We start from the raw sequence: 19,811 nt of genomic DNA, 5'->3' as shown, positions 1-19,811 counted from the left end.
CTCTGCCTGCCTCTCTGCCTGCTTATGTGCTGTCTCTCTCTCTCTCTGTCAAATAAATAAATAAAAAAAATCTAAAAAAAAAAAAAGAAAGTGGCTATATGAAACTAGTATCTTCATTGAGGAAGCTCAATGAAGGAAGGAGTAACTATTAAGGTAGGGCTTTAAAGATAAAAAGCATAGCTTTATGTAGAAAGAATGTTTCAGAATGAAGACATATTGTGAATAAAAACAGAGAAATGTGGAAGAGTACAGTGGTTAAGGGAATAATGAAATGCCCAGTGTGGCTGAAAGTAATTTGCCTGGGAAGCAGTGGTAAGAAAGGACCAAAGTGGTGAAGACCAAATTCTTTATATGCCACCACATCCTTGCCAGAAATTACATTATATCAGATGGTATTTGTTTATGTATCATTCAGTAGGTTATAGGTAACTATATATTGACTAACTCCTGCTTTATCTTGATTTTGTGAGCAACAATTACTAAGTAAATATAAGAGAACCAAAGATTATATCTTTAATATCTCTATATATAGAAATCAATCACTTGGGGAATTCAGTTGTTCAAAAGTATTTTATAGGTCCTTTGACTTTTCCCTGGCTGCATGCTCTAAGACCAGAGCTCAGCCAGGTCGTGCCCCGTGAATCAGGCCACGGGCTTCCTCGTGACCATCTTCCGTAAGTACTCAGGCAGGGGAGTCGACAAGAACAGGCTGAGCAAGGAGCTAAAGGCAGTGATCCAGGAAAAGCTCACCATTGGCCCAAAGCTGCAGGATGTTGACATTGCAAAGCTGATGGGAGACCTGGATGGAAGCAAGGACCAGGTGGTAAACTTCCAGGAATATGTCACCTTCCCTGGGGGCCTTGGCTTTGATCTACAATGATGCCCTCAGTGCTCAAAATAAATCAGGAAGGTGGAGACAGCCACTATTTGGCTTGCCTGAGTCAAATCTAGTGGTGGGTAATTGTTTAATAAATACCTTTTTTTGGTCAAAAAAAAAAAAAGGTATTTTCTGATCATTACTTACCTGATACTATCTCTAGGAGATACTATTTTTCTATTAAGTAAAAAAATAAGAATGTTTTCTGTTATCATAAAAGAATGTCTCTCTCAAATATTAAACTGCAGGGCAATACCAGTAAATGAAAACTAAAATTATTATAAATGAATTCCATAATACCACTAATTGAAGTAATTTTATAATGTAATATTTCACTTATTGGAATAAATATTTAGTAATATTAATAATCATTCCTAATAAAATTAAGAGTAGTAAAATATTTTTGACATATTAAGATACACACTAAAACTGTAAAGATACTAGATACAAAGGGCAAGAACTAACCTGGGACTCTTGTTATTACTATTAATAAGAAAAATTGCTTTATAATTTTTTAAGGAAATGAGATATGAAAGAGAAATAATATATATAGGAAGAAAGGTGATAAAAGTACGATTATTTATATGTAACATAATTTTTCCTACTAACTCCCAAGACATATACATAGTTGTCTCAAAAAGAACAACAGAATGAAAATTCAGAGCCATTGCTATGTTCCTGCCATCTTTTTTTTTTTTCATTTTAAATTTATTTATTTTTACAGCATAACAGTATTCATTGTTTTTGCACAACACCCAGTGCTCCATGCAAAACGTGCCCACCCTATTACCCACCACCTCTTCCCCCAACCTCCCACCCCTGACCCTTCAAAACCCTCAGGTTGTTTTTCAGAGTCCATAGTCTCTTATGGTTCGCCTCGCCTTCCAATTTTTTTTTTTTTTATAAACATATAATGTATTTTTACCCCCAGGTGTACAGGTCTGTGAATTGCCAGATTTACACACATCACAGCACTCACGGTAGCGCATACCCTCCCCAATGTCCATAACCCCCTCCCCCTCTCCCAATCCCACCTCCCCCCAGCAACCCCAGTTTGTTTTGTGAGATTAAGAGTCATTTATGGTTTGTCTCCCTCCCAATCCCATCTTGTTTCATTTATTCTTCTCCTATCCCCCTAACCCCCCATGTTGCTTCTCCATGTCCTCATATCAGGGAGATCATATGATAGTTGTCTTTCTCCAATTGCCTTATTTCACTAAGCATGATACCCTCTAGTTCCATCCACGTTGTCGCAAATGGCAAGATTTCATTTCTTTTGATGGCTGCATAGTATTCCATTGTGTATATATACCAACTCTTCTTTATCCATTTATCTGTTGATGGACATCTAGGTTCTTTCCATAGTTTGGCTATTGTAGACATTGCTGCTATAAACATTCGGGTAAACGTGCCCCTTCGGATCACTATGTTTGTATCTTTAGGGTAAATACCCAGTAGTGCAATTGCTGGGTCATAGGGTAGTTCTATTTTCAACCTTTTGAGGAACCTCCATGCTGTTTTCCAGAGTGGTTGCACCAGCTTGCATTCCCACCAACAGTGGAGGAGGGTGCCCCTTTCTCCACATCCTCACCAGCATCTGTCATTTCCTGACTTGTTGATTTTAGCCATTCTGACTGGTGTGAGGTGATATCTCATTGTGGTTTTGATTTGTGTTTCCCTGATGCCGAGTGACGTGGAGCACTTTTTCATGTGTCTGTTGGCCATCTGGATGTCTTCTTTGCAGAAATGTCTGTTCATATCCTCTGCCCATTTCTTGATTGGACTGTTTGTTTTTTGGGTGTTGAGTTTGCTAAGTTCCTTATAGATTTTGGATACTAGCCCTTTATCTGATGTGTCATTTGCAAATATCTTCTCCCATTCTGTCAGTTGTCTTTTGGTTTTGTTAACTGTTTCCTTTGCTGTGCAAAAGCTTTTGATCTTGATGAAATCCCAATAGTTCATTTTTGTCCTTGCTTCCCTTGCCTTTGCCGATGTTCCTAGGAAGATGTTGCTGCGGCTGAGGTCAAAGAGGTTGCTGCCTGCGTTCTCCTCAAGGATTTGGATGGATTCCTTTCTCACATTGAGGTCCTTCATCCATTTGGAGTCTATTTTCATGTGTGGTGTAAGGAAGTGGTCCAATTTCATATTTCTGCATGGGCTGTCCAATTTTCCCAGCACCATTTATTGAAGAGGCTGTCTTTTTTCCATTGGACATTCTTTCCTGCTTTGTCGAAGATTAGTTGACCATAGAGTTGAGGGTCGATTTCTGGGCTCTCTGTTCTGTTCCACTGATCTATGTGTCTGTTTTTGTGCCAGTACCATGCTGTCTTGATGATGATGGCTTTGTAATAGAGCTTGAAGTCCAGAATTGTGATGCCACCAACTTTGGCTTTCTTTTTCAATATTCCTTTGGCTATTTGAGGTCTTTTCTGGTTCCATATAAATTTTAGGATTATTTGTTCCATTTCTTTGAACAAAATGGATGGTATTTTCATAGGGACTGCATTAAATGTGTAGATTGCTTTAGGTAGCATAGACATTTTCACAATATTTATTCTTCCAATCCAGGAGCATGGAATATTTTTCCATTTCTTTGTGTCTTCCTCAATTTCTTTAAAGAGTACTTTATAATTTTCTGCGTATAGATTCTTAGCCTCTTTGGTTAGGTTTATTCCTAGTTATCTTATAGTTTTGGGTGCAATTGTAAATGGGATTGACTCCTTAATTTCTCTTTCTTCTGTCTTGTTGTTGGTGTACAGAAATGCAACTGATTTCTGTGCATTGATTTTTATATCCTGAGACTTTACTGAATTCCTGTACAAGTTCTAGTAGTTTGGGAGTGGAGCCTTTTGGGTTTTCCACATATAGTATCATATCATCTGCAAAGAGTGATAGTTTGACTTCTTCTTTGCCGATTTGGATGCCTTTAATTTCCTTTTGTTGTCTGATTGTTGAGGCTAGGACTTCTAGTACTATGTTGAATAGCAGTGGAATAAATCCCACTTGGTCGTGGTGAATAATCCTTTTAATGTACTGTTGAATCCTATTGGCTAGTATTTTGGTGAGAAGTTTTGCATCTGTGTTCATCAAGGATATTGGTCTGTAGTTCTCTTTTTCGGTGGGATCCTTGTCTGGTTTTGGGATCAAGGTGATGCTGGCCTCATAAAATGAGTTTGGAAGTTTTCCTTCCATTTCTATTTTTTGGAACAGTTTCAGGAGAATAGGAATGAGTTCTTCTTTAAATGTTTGGTAGAATTCCCCTGGGAAGCCGTCTGGCCCTGGGCTTTTGTTTGTTTGGAGATTTTTGATGACTGTTTCAATCTCCTTACTGGTTATGGGCCTGTTCAGGTTTTCTATTTCTTCCTGGTTCAGTTGTGGTAGTTTATATGTCTCTAGGAATGCATCCATTTCTTCCAGATTGTCCAATTTGTTGGCGTAGAGTTGCTCATAGTAAGTTCTTATAATTGTCTGTATTTCTTTGGTGTTAGTTGTGATCTCTCCTCTTTCATTCATGATTTTATTTATTTGGGTCCTTTCTCTTTTCTTTTTGATGAGTCTGGCCAGGGGTTTATCAATCTTATTGATTCTTTCAAAGAACCAGCTCCTGGTTTCATTGATTTTTTCTTTGTTTTTTTGGTTTCTATTTCATTGATTTCTGCTCTGATCTTTATGATTTCTCTTCTCCTGCTGGGTTTAGGGTTTCTTTCTTGTTCTTTCTCCAGCTCCTTTACGCGTAGGGTTAGGTTGTGTACTTGAGACCTTTCTTGTTTCTTGAGAAAGGCTTGTACCGCTATATATTTTCCTCTCAGGACTGCCTTTGCTGTGTCCCACAGATTTTGAACTGTTGTGTTTTAATTATCATTTGTTTCCATGAATTTTTTCAATTCTTCTTTAATTTCCTGGTTAACCCATTCATTCTTTAGAAGGATGCTGTTTAGTCTCCATGTATTTGGGTTCTTTCCAGCTTTCCTCTTGTGATTGAGTTCTAGCTTCAGAGCATTGTGGTCTGAAAATATGCAGGGAATGATCCCAATCTTTTGATACCAGTTGAGACCTGATTTGTGACCCAGGATGTGATCTATTCTGGAGAAGGTTCCATGTGCACTAGAGAAGAATGTGTATTCTGTTGCTTTGGGATGAAATGTTCTGAAAATATCTGTGATGTCCGTCTGGTCCAGTGTGTCATTTAAGGCCTTTATTTCCTTGTTGGTCTTTTGCTTGGATGATCTGTCCATTTCAGTGAGGGGAGTGTTAAAGTCCCCTACTATTATTGTATTATTATTGATGTGTTTCTTTGATTTTGTTATTAATTGGTTGATATAGTTGGCTGCTCCCACGTTAGGGGCATAGATATTTAAAATTGTTAGATCTTCTTGTTGGACAGACCCTTTGAATAGGATATAGTGTCCTTCCTCATCTATTATTATAATCTTTGGCTTAAAATCTAATTGATCTGATAGAAGGATTGCCACCCCAGCTTTCTTCTGATGCCCATTAGCATGGTAAATTGTTTTCCACCCCCTCACTTTAAATCTGGAGGTGTCTTCGCGTCTAAAATGAGTTTCTTGTAGGCAACATTCTGATGGGTTTTGTTTTTTTATCCATTCTGATACCCTGTGTCTTTTGATTGGGGCATTTAGCCCATTAACATTCAGGGTAACTATTGAGAGATATGAATTTAGTGCCATTATTAGTCTGTAAGGTGACTGTTACTGTATATTGTTTCTGCACCTTTCTGATCTACTACTTTTGGCTCTCTCTTTGCTTAGACGACCCCTTTCAATATTTCCTATAGAGCTGGTTTGATGTTTGCAAATTCTTTCAGTTTTTGTTTGTCCTGGAAGCTTTTTATCTCTCCTTCTATTTTCAATGATAGCCTAGCTGGATAGAGTATTCTTGGCTGCATGTTTTTCTCGTTTAGTGCTCTGAATATATCATGCCAGCTCTTTCTGGCCTGCCAGGTCTCTGTGGATAAGTCTGCTGCCAATCTAATATTTTTACCATTGTATGTTATAGACTTCTTTTCCCAGGCTGCTTTCAGGATTTTCTCTTTGTCACTAAGACTTGTAAATTTTACTATTAGGTGACGGAGTGTGGACCTATTCTTGTTGACTTTGAGGGGGGTTCTCTGCATCTCCTGGATTTTGATGCTTGTTCCCTTTGCCATATTAGGGAAATTCTCTCCAATATTTCTCTCCAATAGACCTTCTGCTCCCCTCTCTATTTCTTCTTCTTCTGGAATCCCAATTATTCTAATGTTGTTTCGTCTTATGGTTTCACTTATCTCTTGAATTCTCCCCTCATGGTCCAATAGCTGTTTGTCTCTCTTTTGCTCGGCTTCTTTATTCTCTGTCATTTGGTCTTCTATATCACTAATTCTTTCTTCTGCCTCATTGATCCTAGCAGTGAGAGCCTCCATTTTTTATTGCACCTCATTAATAGCTTTTTTGATTTCTACTTGGTTAGATTTTAGTTCTTTTATTTCTCCAGAAATGGCTTTTATATCTCCAGAGAGGGTTTCTCTAATATCTTCCATGCCTTTTTCGAGCCCGGCTAGAACGTTCAGAATCGTCATTCTGAACTCTTGATCTGACATATTACCAATGTCAGTGTTGATTAGGTCCCTAGCCTTCGGTACTGTCTCTTGTTCTTTTGTTTGTGGTGACTTTTTCCGCCTTGTCATTTTGTCCAGATAAGAGGATATGAAGGAGCAAATAAAATACTAAAAGGGTTGGGCGCCTGGGTGGCTCAGTGGGTTAAAGCCTCTGCCTTTGGCTCAGGTCATGATCCCAGGATCCTGGGATCGAGCCCCGCATCAGGCTCTCTGCTCGGCAGGGAGCCTGCTTCCTCCTCTCTCTCTGCTTGCCTCTCTGCCTACTTGTGGTTTCTGTCTTTCAAATAAATAAATAAAATCTTTAAAAAAAAAAATACTAAAAGGGTGGCAAAGACCCCAGAAAAATGCACTTTAATCAAATCAGAAGAGACCCCAAATTGTTGGGGGTAGAAAGGGGATAAAAAGAGGTTCAGAAAAAAAAAGAAAAAAATTAAAAACTTAAAACAAATAAAGAAAAAATATAAAAAAGAAAGATAAAATATATATATTTAGATAAACTAGTCAAAAAACGTTAAAAAAGAAAAGGGTAAAAGTTTTAAAAAATTTAGCAGAAGAAGAAAAAAGAAAAAGAAAAAAAATTGAAAAAAGAAAAAAAAAATTGAATTAGCCACAAGACTAAAGAATCATGGGGAGAAAGCCATGAGTTCCGTGCTTTGCTTTCTCCTCCTCTGGAATTGCGCTGCTCTCTTAAGAATTGAACCTGCTTTCCTTGATAGATGAACTTCGTCCTGGCTGGATAGTTTGTTGATCTTCTGGGGGAGGGGCCTGTTGTAGTGACTCTCAAGTGTCTTTGCCCGAGGCGGGATTGCACCGCCCTTACCGGCGGCCGGACTAAGTAATCGGCTCGGGTTTGCTTTTGGGAGCTTCTGTTCCCTGAACGCTTTCCGTAGAGTTCCGGAAAACGGGAATGAAAATGGCGGCCTCCTAGTCTCCGGCCCGGAGGAGCCGAGAGCCTGGGGCCCCACTCCTCAGTGCGCCCCCAGAGGACAGCACCCAATCACTCCCGTAATCCCAGTCTCTAGCCGCGCTCCGAGCTCACCCCACCCGCGACCAGTTCAAGGTAACCCCGAGCTGAGAGTTCAGTCCTCGGCTCTGTCTCTGCAGCCGGCTTCTCTGTTCTAATACCTGCGAGCTCTGCGACACTCCGACACCCCCCGATCCTTCTGTGACCCTGCGGGACCTGGGGCCACGCTGACCCCGCGTGGGCTTCACCCTGGTTTAGCCTCTGGAGCAATGTCCCTCAGTGGAACAGACTTTTAAAAGTCCTGATTTTGTGCTCCGTTCCTCCGCCGCTTGCCCGGAGCTGGCCCCTCCCCCCGCGGTCTATCTTCCCGTCGTTTTAGATTCACTTCTCCGCCAGTCCTACCTTTCAGAAAGTGGTTGATTTTCTGTTTCTAGAATTGCTGTTCTTCTTCTCTTTGATCTCCCATTGGATTTGTAGGTGTTTGCAATGTTTAGATAAGCTATCAAGCTGATCTCCTGCTACCTGATGTAGTCTCAGCCTGTTACTTCTCCGCCGTCTTGACTCCTAAAATCTGTTCCTGCCATCTTTATGTTCAAAAAAAAAAAATTCTAAAAACAATAACAAAGTTAACAATTTGGAAATAAACTTAGCAAGATATGTATAGGTTCTTTAAATAAAATGTTAAACACTAATTTTATATATTTAATTTTGATAAAAAAGTAAGTAGTTTTTTAGAAGTTTCAGGACCAAAAAAACCCACCAAATAGTACTATTAAAGAAAATATATAGGGTAAAGAAAATATTGATGAAACTGTAAAACTAGTTCAACCAGATATTAAAGCATTTACAAGAAAGCAGCAAATAAAATGTTATGTAACTGGCAAAAAACAGTCAACTTAGTGGAATTTAATAAATTACCCAAAATTGGATGCTATTATAGATCAAATGGACAAAGGTAGAATTACAGTACTGGTTATTTTGGAATTATTTTGGAATTGGGATATTAACTTTTAGTTTTCTAAAATAATTTTACATTCTTTAAGGTGTTAATTTTTAGTCTACAAGAAATAGGGGCACCTGGGTGGCTCAGAGTGTTAAGCCTCTGCCTTCACCTCAGGTCACAGTCTCAGTCCTGGGTTCGAGCCCCACATCGAGCTCTCTGCTCAGCAGGGACCCTGCTTCCCCCTCTCTCTCTGCCTGCCTCTCTGCCTACTTGTGATCTCTCTATCAAATAAATAAAATATTTTAAAAAAATCTACAAGAAATAGAAACTAAAATAAAAAAAAAGTATTTGCCTACCAAACTAGTAAATAAATGCAGCACAGTGGTTGCTAGGATAAATGAAAGCATGCACATTTCGAGAAGGTAACCATCAGTTTTTTCTCTATAGTTAAAAGTCTGTTTCTTGGTTTGTCTCTCCCTCTCTTTTTTCCCTTTGCTTGTCTGTTTTGTTTTTTAAATTTTTTAAATTCTGCATGTAAGTGAAGTCATAAGGTATTTATTTTTCTCTGACTGACTCATTTCACTTACAATTATACTTTCTAGCTTCATCCCTGTTGTTGGAAATGGCAAAATTTTATTCTTTATGATGGCTGAATAATACACACACAGACACACACATCTTCTTTATCCACTCATCTATCAAGGGACACTTGGATTGCTGCCATAATTTGACTATTGTAAGTAATGCTGCTATAAACATCAGGGTGCATATATCACTTTGATTAGTGCTTTTGTATTTTTTGGGTAAATACCCAGTAGTGCAATTACAGGATCTTAAGGTAGTTCTATTTTTAACTTTTTTTTTTTTAAGATTCTATTTTGAAGTTATCTTTATACCCAGTAAAGACTCACAACCCCAAGATCAAGAATTTTATGCTTACTGACTAAGCCAGCCAGGTACCCCTATTTTTGGTTTTTGAAGTACCTCCATACTTTTTTCCACATTGGCTGCACCAATTTATACTCCTAGGAAGAGTGCATGAGAATTCCTGTTTTTCCACATCCTCTCCAACACTTACTGTTCTTTGTGGTTTTGATTTTAACCATTCTAACAGGTGTGAGGTGATATCTCATTGTGGTTCTGATTTGGATTTCCGGGATGATGAGTGATATTGAGCATCTTTTCATGTGTCCGTTTTATCATTTGTACCTCTTCTTTGGAGAAATGTCTATTTATGTATTCTCATTTTTTAATTAAATTACTTCTTTTGGGAGGGATGTTGAGTTATATAATTCTTTGTATATTTTAGATACTAACCCTTTATCAGAGATGTCATTTGCAAATATATTCCCCCATTCATTAGGTTGCCTTTTCATTTTACTGTTTCCTTCACCAGCATAACTTTTTAATTTTGATGAAATACGAATAGTTTATTTTTGCTTTTTTTACTTGGTCTCAGGAAACCTATCTAGAAAAAAGATTGCTATGGTCAATGTCAGAGAAATTACTACCAATGCTCTCTTCTGGGATTTTTATAGTGTTGTCTTGCACATTTAGACCCTTAGTCCATTTTGTGTTTATCTTTGTGTATGCTGTAAGCCAGTCATCCAGTTCCATTCTTTTGCATGCAGCTGTCCAGTTCTCCCAACACCATTTGTTGAAGAGATTGACTTTCCCATTGCACATTCTTGCCTCATTTGTTTTGTTTTGCTTTCTTTGGTTTTAAAGATTTTATTTTATTTATTTGTCAGAGACAGAGAGAGAGGGAAGAGTGAGTGAGAGAAAGCACAACCAGGGGGAGTGGCAGGCAGAGGGAGAAGCAGTCTCCTGGCTGAGCAAGAAGCCCAATGCAGGACTCGATCCCAGGCCCCTGGGATCACAACCTGAGCCAAAGGCAGATGGTTAACCAACTGAGCCACCCAGTTGTCCCTGCCTCCTTTGTTAAAGTTTAATTGACCATATAATTGGGGGGCTTTTTCCTGGGCTTTCAATTCTATTCCATTTATAGAATAAATTCCATTTATAGAATGGAATACAAAAAATTGTTTTGTGCCAGTGCCATATTGTGTTTATTACTACAGCTTTATATTGTAACTTGAAACCTGAAATTCTGATACCGCCACCTTAGTTTTTCTTTTTCAAGATTGTTTTGGCTATTCTGAGTCCTCTGTGGTTCCATACAAATTTTAGGATTTTTTGTTCTAGTTCTGTGAAAAATGTCGCTATTTTGATAGGAATTACATTTAATCTGTAGATTGATTTGGGTAATAGGAACATTTTAACGTTTATTTTTCCAATCCATTAACAGGGAATATCTTTCTAAATGTTTCTGCCATCTTTAATGTTTTTAATCAGTGTTTTATAGTTTTTAGAGTACAGGTCTGTAACTTCCTTGGTTAAGTTTATTCCTAGGTATTTTACTATCTTTGGTATGATTGTAAATATGATTGCTTTCTTACTTTCTGTTGCTTCATTATTAGCATATAAAAATGCAGTTAATTTCTTATATTGATTTTGTATCCTGCAAACTTACTGAATTCATTTATCAAATATAGTAGTTTTTTTGGTAGAGACTTCAGGGGTTTTTTTGTGTGTGTATATACATATACACACATCATCTGCAAATAGTGAAAGATTTACTTATTCCTTACCAATTTGGATGCTTTTTTTTTCTTCCTCTTGTCTAATAGCTGTGGTTAGGACACTCAGTACTATGTTTAATAAAAGTGGTGAGAGTGGACATCGACAGTGTTAGGAGAAATGCTAATTTTGTCACCATTGTGTATGATGTTAGCTGTGGCTTTTTCACATATGCCCTTTATTATGTTGAGGTATGTTTCCTCTAATCCTAAATTGTTAGAGGGTTTTTATGATGAAAGGATGTTATATTTTTTTAAATGCTTTTTCTGCATCTATTGAAATGATCATATGCTTTTTGTCCCTTCTTTTATTGATGTGATGTATCACATTGATTGACTTGAGAATATTGAATCAACCTTGCATCTCACAAATAAATCCCACTTGATCATGGTGAATGATGTTTCAATGTGTTATTGTGTTCCATTTGCTAGTATTTTATTGAGGATTTTTGCATCTATGTTCATCAGAGTTGTTGGCCTGTAGTTTCCCTTTTTTTTTTTTTTTGGTATTTTTTTTAAAAAGATTTTATCCATTTATTTGACAGAGAGAGAGATCAAAAGTAGGCAAAGAGCAGGCAGAGAGAGAGGAAGGGAAGCAGGCTCCCTGCTGAGCAGAGAGCCCGATGCGGGGCTTGATCCCAGGATGCTGGGATCATGATCTGAGCTGAAGACAGAGGCTTTAACCCACTGAGCCACCCAGGTGCCCTTGGTATTGTCTTTATCTGCTTTTGGTATCAAAGTAATGTTGACTTTGTAGAATGAAGCTTATAACACCTTTTGCTGCATTTCAATGATTCTGGGTCATTGTGTTTTCATTTTTATTTTTCACCCTGTATTTTTTAATTTCCTCTTTGCTTTCTTGGTTGATACATTAATTGTTTAGTAACATGATATTGAACTTGTGATTAATTTCTAGTTTCATAACACTGTGGTCAGAAAAGATGCATAGTATGACTTTGATCTGTTTGAATTTGTTGAGACTTGTTTTGTGGCCTGGTATGTGAATTGTTCTAGAAAAGGTCCTATGTGCACTAGGAAAAAATGTGTATTTTGTTGTTTTAGGATGGAATGTTCTGACTCTATCTGTTAGATCCACCTGGTACAATGTGCTGTTCAAAGCTACTGTCTCTATGTTGATTTTCTGTTTAATGATGCATCCATTGATGTTGACATCCCCTACTATTATTGTATTACTATTGATTGTTTCTTATATGTTTGTTACTAATTGCTGTATATATTTGGGTGCTCCCATGTTCAGTAAAAAAAATATTTATAGTTATTATATCTTGTTGGATTTTACCATTTATGATTATATAGTGTCCCTTTTTGTCCCTTGGTACAGCCTTTTTCTAAAAGTCCTTTTTGTCCCATATACATATTGCTACTCCAGCTTCCTTCTTACTCCATTTGCATGACACATGTTTCTTCATCTTGTCACTTGTAATCTGCATGGGTCTTTAGGGTTGAAATGAGTCTTTTTTAGACAGCACATAGATAGGTCTCATGTTTGTTTTTTGTTTTTTATCCTTCCTGCCATAATATGTCTTTTGATTGGAGCATTTTATCCACTTATAGTCAAAAAAGTTTTTGATTCTATGTATTTATCGCCAATTTTTACTTGTTTTGTGTTTTTGTAGTTCCTTTCTATTCCTTTCTTTTCTTGGTCTCTTGTGATTAGTTGGTTTTCTTTAGCAAAATACTTGGATTTCTTACTCTTCATTTTTTGCATATCTATTACTGATTTTTGATTTGTGATTGCCATTTAGTTCTTTTATGACATCTTTTGTGTATAGCAGCATACATAAGTTTGGTGGTTGCTTAATTTTGAAACCATTCTTTATTCCTCTCCCTTCTACATTTCAGATATTTGGTACCATATTTTACTTTCTTTTATTTTATTCTTCTCTTGACTTTTTTTTCCCCCAGATATATTTAATTTTCTTGCTTTTGTACTTCTTTTTTTCTTACTCTCCCCCCCACCCAACACACACACTCATATAGTACCCCTTATATTTCTTGTAGGACTGGTTTAGTAGTCTTGATTTTTTTTTTTAAGAATATTTCTTTATTTGTTAGAGAAAGCATGTGCACAGACAGGTAGAGTGGCAGGCAGAGAGAGAAGCAGGCTCCCCACTGAGCAAGGAGCTGGATGTGGGACTTGATCCCAGGACCTTGGGATCATGACCTGAGCCAAAGGCAGATGCTTAACCAACTGAGCCACTCAGGCATCCCTGGTCATGAATTCTTCTAACTTTTGTTGGTAAACTTTTGATCTCTCCTTCTATTCTGAATGATAACCTTGCTGGATAGAGTATTCTTGGCTGCAAATTTTTTCCCATGTAGCACTTTGAATATGTTATGCCACTTTATTCTGGCCTGCAATGTTTCTGCTGAAAAATTGGCTGATAACCTAAAGTGGTTTCCTTTGTATGTAACTTTTTTTTTTTTTTTTTTCCTCTCTTTCACCCTTTAAAATTCTTTATCGGTATTTATTGCCATTTTAATTGCTATGTGTCTTGGTGTGGACCTCCTTTGGTTGAATTTGTTAGGGGATCTCTGTGCCTCCTAAATCTGGATCTCTGTTTCCCTTCCGAGGAAGTTTTCAGCTGTTATTTCTTCAAATGCATTTCTGTCCCCTGCCCCCTTCTATCTCGTTTCCTTCTGGTATCCCTATAATGCAGATGTTATTATGCTTGATGTTGTTGCTGAGTTTTCTAAGTCTTGTCTCATTATGCTGTATTTGTCTCTCACCTATTCAGCCAGATCACACTGACACATTCCTTTTGTTATAAAAGTGAAACCAATTTGATGATTTTTTTTTAATTTAAATCTATAATCTCATGCTTGATACAATGGCCAGGAGTTGAAAGTGTCAGTTGTGAAAATGTAAATTATCAAAGTATATCTTAGAAGTGAGGGTGTTCACTTCTAAGTTCATACCAATCATATGGCAAATAATAAGTATCAGGGACTTTTCATTTCAGATAATTTGGAGAATTTCAAACATTCCCAAACTATATGTGTGATGAATTATCTGAGATAATACTCTTTGATAGAGTTTCTCAGAAATACATGAGTCCTGTTTCTGTAGTACTCTACGCTAGTAGCAATGGGAGAATGTGAGCACTCTCCTAGTTTTAGCAACACCTAAAACTCACCCTCTCACTAAAAGATATAGAAGTTACCAGCCATCAAGTGGGCTTTGCAATATAAGTTTTATTAATGTCTGTGTTCCTAATAATTTTTTCTGAAATATAGACACATTGTCTTCAGACAAACTACTTTGGAGAATATAGCTTTGACATAAAACCGAGTGACATCACCTATTCCAAGTTTGGTTTTAGGCCTTGGGACCTCTTGGGGAAGAAACTCTGAGTCTACCAAGTAGATCCTGAAGGGTTACCTAGCCAGATACAAAGTCCAATCCTGCCTGGATTACACCGTTCCAGGCAAGTTAGAAAGGCAAAATGCTAGAGGATGTGGGTGGTGAGAGGACTGATTTGATATACTTATCTGTAATAGTCATTATGGGTATAGATCAGTGAGTATGGACAGATCTAAAAGGCTAAGACATTTTAGCTCGCATAAGCATGGACTTTAACTGTGTCCTATATGTAACCATATGTAGACCAGAACAAAAACTAGAGACTAGAAAACTAGAACAGGTGACTAGAAATGTTCACTCAAGTGATCCTCTATTCTGGAAAGGAAATGGATATCCGAGAAGATGGTGATACAGGTTGTCTCTAAAACATTGCCTCTCAAACTCCGATATAGCCATGACTCACTTGGAATCTACTTTAAATGTGAATTCTGATCAGTAGGTCTTGGGATTCTGCCCAGGTGATGCTGATGCTTTTAGCCTGTTGACCACTCATGTATAGCATGGCTATAAGAGAAATGTCTAAACCACTTTGGACCCTCTTTCAAATATTTTTTGGAAAAGTGAGATATTAGATATCAAAAGAGATTATAGAATAATCTTGTATTTATGTGTGTTTTGATCTATATAATTTCACTCACTGAGCTTCCATTTAATCATCTTTAAAACAAAATGATAATTCCTGCCTTGTTTCATTGTAGAGTAGGTTAGAGAAAATGTATCCATAAAATACCCAGAATGGATCCTGGCTTGTTTTAAGTGCTCCCCCCCAATAGTATCTACTAGTGTAATTATTACATAAAATAAAAGGGGAGTTCAGTTAAAGTATGTTGATACAGAACATTTGAATTCAGATTTAAAAATGACAAAAAGGGAAGGATCTCATGATTAAACATATACATAAAAGAGTAGCAGGGTATATGGGAATCAAGTGAATATAATGTTAGGTTGGATTAATACATGTTAAATATCTATATTAAAGAAAATACTAGAGAGACTTGTCTGGACTTTCCAAGTAGTTTTTGTAACCTTAAAAGATACTTACCTGTCAGTTAATAAGTTAGATTTGGAAATACTGTGGTCAACTCCAAACTTATTATTCTTATTATAGTATGTTGACAGATGCCCCAGAGCAGGGCAACATTGGTGGCAATTAATCAAAAAGACATTTCAGGTGAAAAATGTTAAATAAATGAAACAAAACAAAAACACAAGAGAAAGCAAAAACTTGCATGGAAATAAGAAAGTTGGAGAGCAAGTGGGTGGGAACGAATGGAGAACGCTATCAAATGGATAAAGAAATAGTCTTACCTCTACCTTCTTTTTTTTTTTTTGACTTTTTTTTTTAATTTCTTTTCAGCCTAACAGTATTCATTGTTTTTTCACCACACCCAGTGCTCCATGCAATACGTGCCCTCCCTATTACCTACCACCTTGTTCCCCCAACCTCCCACCTCCCGCCCCTTCAAAACCGTCAGGTTGTTTTTCAGAGTCCATAGTCTCTCATGGTTCATCTCCCCTTCCAATTTCCTTCAACTCCCTTCTCCTGTCCTTGACTTTTTTTTTCACTTTTTTTTAATTTCTTTTCAGCGTAACAGTATTCATTGTTTTTGCACCACTCCCAGTGCTCCATGTAATTACCTCTATCTTCTGATTGCAAAACTGAGACTAACAGAAATTATAGGTTGATAGGTATGCATAATATAAAAGCTATTTCTAATTGTTCATGTTCCCCAAAAAGGAATCCACTTACTAAAAAGGTAAATCCCTATTGTAGAATATGAAAGCAAATGCTTTATATCCTCTCTGCAGGTATGTTTTATACTAGCCTTCTGCTATAACTGCACAGTTGGGCTAGACCCTTCAACCCTTAATTCTAACTCTAAATTCTAGTACTCTAAAACAGTAGATATTAGCCAAAAAATAGTCAGGAAATACTCCCTAATTTGTTTGATAGGCATCAACAAAAATGATTGTTTCCTTAAACTTCCTTAAGAATTGAATAGTAATAACTCAATAATCTATAGTGTTCTAAAGTTTTTTAAATACTTGTTTGCATATTATCTCACTTAATCTACCATTTGAAAATCATTAATTTCAATTTTTATTTCCAGACTTTCATTTTTCCTTCTTCCACTTTATCTGTTTACAACTTTACCAAAATTTGAGATGAAAATACACAAATGTTCACATTTTGGCATTGATTTTAGAATCTTGCTGACATTTTGACTGATTTTTCTTTCCCTAAAATGTAGTGGAAGCTCTTTTATTCAATTTTTTCACTGAGGGCATTTGTTGATTTATTGGGAAAGTCATTTGAAGTGAGAAATCTTTAAAAATGATGCATATATACCTAAATTTTATATCTATGTATCAATCTATATGAATCAGTGAACATTTATTTACTAATATTTGGGGTCCATTGATTGGATTTCCATATATCCTATCTTCCTTGCAATAGTCACATTCCAATCATTTGCAGTTTTGTTAATTTCATAGTGAGACGTAACTCAAGAAAATTTTGAAGCAACCAGAATGAAAAATGCTTCTGGATCCTCCCTCCTTGTTTTCCCTAACCACTACTGGGTATCAGAATACTTTAGTTGCAAATAGTCAAACAACTCTTCCTATGGCTTAACATAAATTTCCTCCTTGTCTCTTCTTTCCCTCTATCCATCTTTCCTTTTTTCCCTTCATTCATTCCTTCTTTCCTTTGTCTTATTAAATAAGAAGTCTGGAGGTAAGTGATGGGTGAAATTAGAATAGTCACATTCTCTCTTAACTTCTCCTGGACTTGCCCCTGCAATCAGTCATAAATGAGTGTCACAGGTCCCAACATTAGAATCGTGTTCTGGAGACATTTGCCCTCTTTATGAGGAAAGCAAATTTTTCTCACTTGCCACCAATTTATGAATCTTTATGTCTCATTGGCCAGAATGGTGCCAGATGACTACATCAATGTGCTAGTATTTTAGCTGACTCCAACCCTATGAAGTCTCAGAATGAAGAATGGTTTGGGGGGGCGCCTGGGTGGCTCAGTGGTTTAGGCCACTGCCTTCGGCTGGGGTCATGATCTCGGCGTCCTGGGATCGAGTCCCGCATCGGGCTCTCTGCTCGGCAGGGAGCCTGCTTCCCTCTCACTCTCTCTGCTTGCCTCTCTGCCTACTTGTGATCTCTCTCTGTCAAATAAATAAATAAAATCTTTAAAAAAAAAAAAAAAAAAAGAATGGTTTGGGAAAGGGTGCTGGGTTAGCAAAGCAGCAGTATCTGCCGCTCCTATCTTTAACTGACTTGTCTTTTCTGAGTTTTTCTAAAAGTCTTGACCTAATTTTCATAGAGTCAACTACTTTTTTTTTTCTTAAAGATTTATTTATTTGACAGACAGAGATCACAAGTAGGTAGAGAAGCAGACAGAGCCAGGGGGAAGCAGGCTCGCTGCAGAGCAGAGAGCCCCACACGGGGCTCAATCCCAGGACCCCGGGATCGTGACCTGAGCCGAAGGCAGAGGCTTTAACCCACTGAGCCACCCAGGCGCCCTAAGTCGACTACTTTTTGTACTCATCTTTTATTAGTATTTGTAGAAATTAAGTTGCATAATTACAATATTTTATACAGTGGCAAATAAGTGTTTTAATAATAAATAAAAATTGATTTTGACAAACATACATCTCACTGATAAGATCAGAAGTGCATGGATATATTACAAAATTACTTCTAGCTGGAAGAGTACAGTATTTCCAGAAAATTAATTGAATATATTTTAGAGGGAAATTTATAGGTAGTCCAAGAATGGGATTAAGTGGTACCTGGCTAAAAAAGTTAAAATGATCATTGCTAGAGTAATTTTTCATCATCATCATCACATAATTTTATATATACATATATAATGTATATATAAAATGTTTATATGTATAGAGGGATGCTTAGTACCCTTTTGAGCCTATAGGGAGTACAATGTATAATTTTTTTTTAAATGTATAATTACAATCCCTAATTTAAATCTAGTCTTTCAGAGCAATGTAAAATAGGTAATTCCATTTATCTATGAGCTTCTCAAGACTCTGGCCTGTATCTTATTTGACTTGTATCTCTAATAGGCAACATGTATCCAGTACATGAAAAGCTCTCATTTCAAGTTGCATTGAATGATAATGATGATGATGATGATGATGAACAAGATCTTAGAATATGATATTGGATGATATGGTACCAACTTAGTAAGAATCTCAAATAATTTATTCTTATCAATTTCATGTTTATGAGTTCTCTATATGTTTGAGTGACACAGTTACTTTGGTTTAGCATTCTAGGATTTGGTATTGTTTACTAGGCAAGTAAATGCTAAAACCCACCCATTTCCTCTATAATCAAACGTTCCTGCACCTTACTAACAATCCTAGATTGTTTGGCTAATTGCAGAGAAGGACTACTAATGTCAAAGACAGCAAGAACATACTCTTAATCGAATACATAATAATAAAAGTAATAGACTGTAAATATTTAAGTGGGAGAAAATGTTGCGTGCCTTTTTTGTTAGAGACCAGAAAACTTGTGCCATTTCCTTTTACAAATAAAAGAGCTTCCTATTTCTGTTAATAGCTGGAGCTGCTGTTACTTTTATTTTGTTGTTCCCATACTCTTTATAGCTTGCGGCAATAATTCACTCAATTTATGTGAAATAGTTGCATCACCAGTTTTGCTGCTCTATATATGTTCATGGGTTTGGTGAAGTTCTAATTATTAAGGGTTTTTTCCCTACCTTGTGTGGAATAATGGTGGTTTTAGTTTTAAATTGTCTAAATTCAGGGTAGGTCACATGTATAACACTAAATCTTTTGTCCGCGTTCCTTATGGGATTGCTGTGTGGACATTTTTAAAGCTGCCAAAATTAGTCATTTTGTAACAATTTTCTTGTTTTGTAAAGAAAGAATTTATAACTAGTCCAGAGGTAAAATTCTATATATCTAAGAGATATCAATAATAATTCTAAATATTACAGATTTACTGTAATGTTTTTATTTCTAGTTCTTCCAGAAACCATATTAAGTTTTTTAAACCATAAAGCTTCATATAGCTGACAATACCAAAACTATTCAATAGTTACCCATATGCTCTCTCATTTAATTTAGTACTAAAATACTGGTTGCTCTGGGCAATAGTACAAGTAATCAGTTGTAAATTGCTTACCTTGGAATAGAATTTTCTTTAAGATCATCACTTTTCTGGACATCACCATGCTTAAAAACATTATAGTTAATTAAGAGTTTTGAGAAATTTAAGAATACATTTTATAATTCATGTATTTTCTACTGCATATTCCTGAAGTTAATTGGTAGCAATATAGTGATATGGTAACAGGTATTAAAGAGACTGTGAACACATAAGTAAACCT

General features: G+C 36.6%; 1 protein-coding gene and 1 pseudogene across 3 annotated transcripts in view; both read left to right on the top strand.

The window, feature by feature from the left end:
- The window catches only part of NAALADL2 (N-acetylated alpha-linked acidic dipeptidase like 2), a 1,427,879-nt gene that overhangs the window by 483,502 nt on the left and 924,566 nt on the right, over nt 1-19,811 (top strand). The gene's annotated exons all lie outside the window — the stretch shown is intronic.
- On the top strand, nt 272-18,611 carry LOC123939995 (annotated as a pseudogene).

The sequence above is a fragment of the Meles meles genome, chromosome 4 (genome assembly GCF_922984935.1).
Source record: "Meles meles chromosome 4, mMelMel3.1 paternal haplotype, whole genome shotgun sequence".
NCBI classification, from domain to species: Eukaryota; Metazoa; Chordata; class Mammalia; order Carnivora; family Mustelidae; genus Meles; species Meles meles.
Note: the sequence above shows the minus strand (reverse complement) of the source record. Positions and strands in the feature narration are given on the sequence as shown.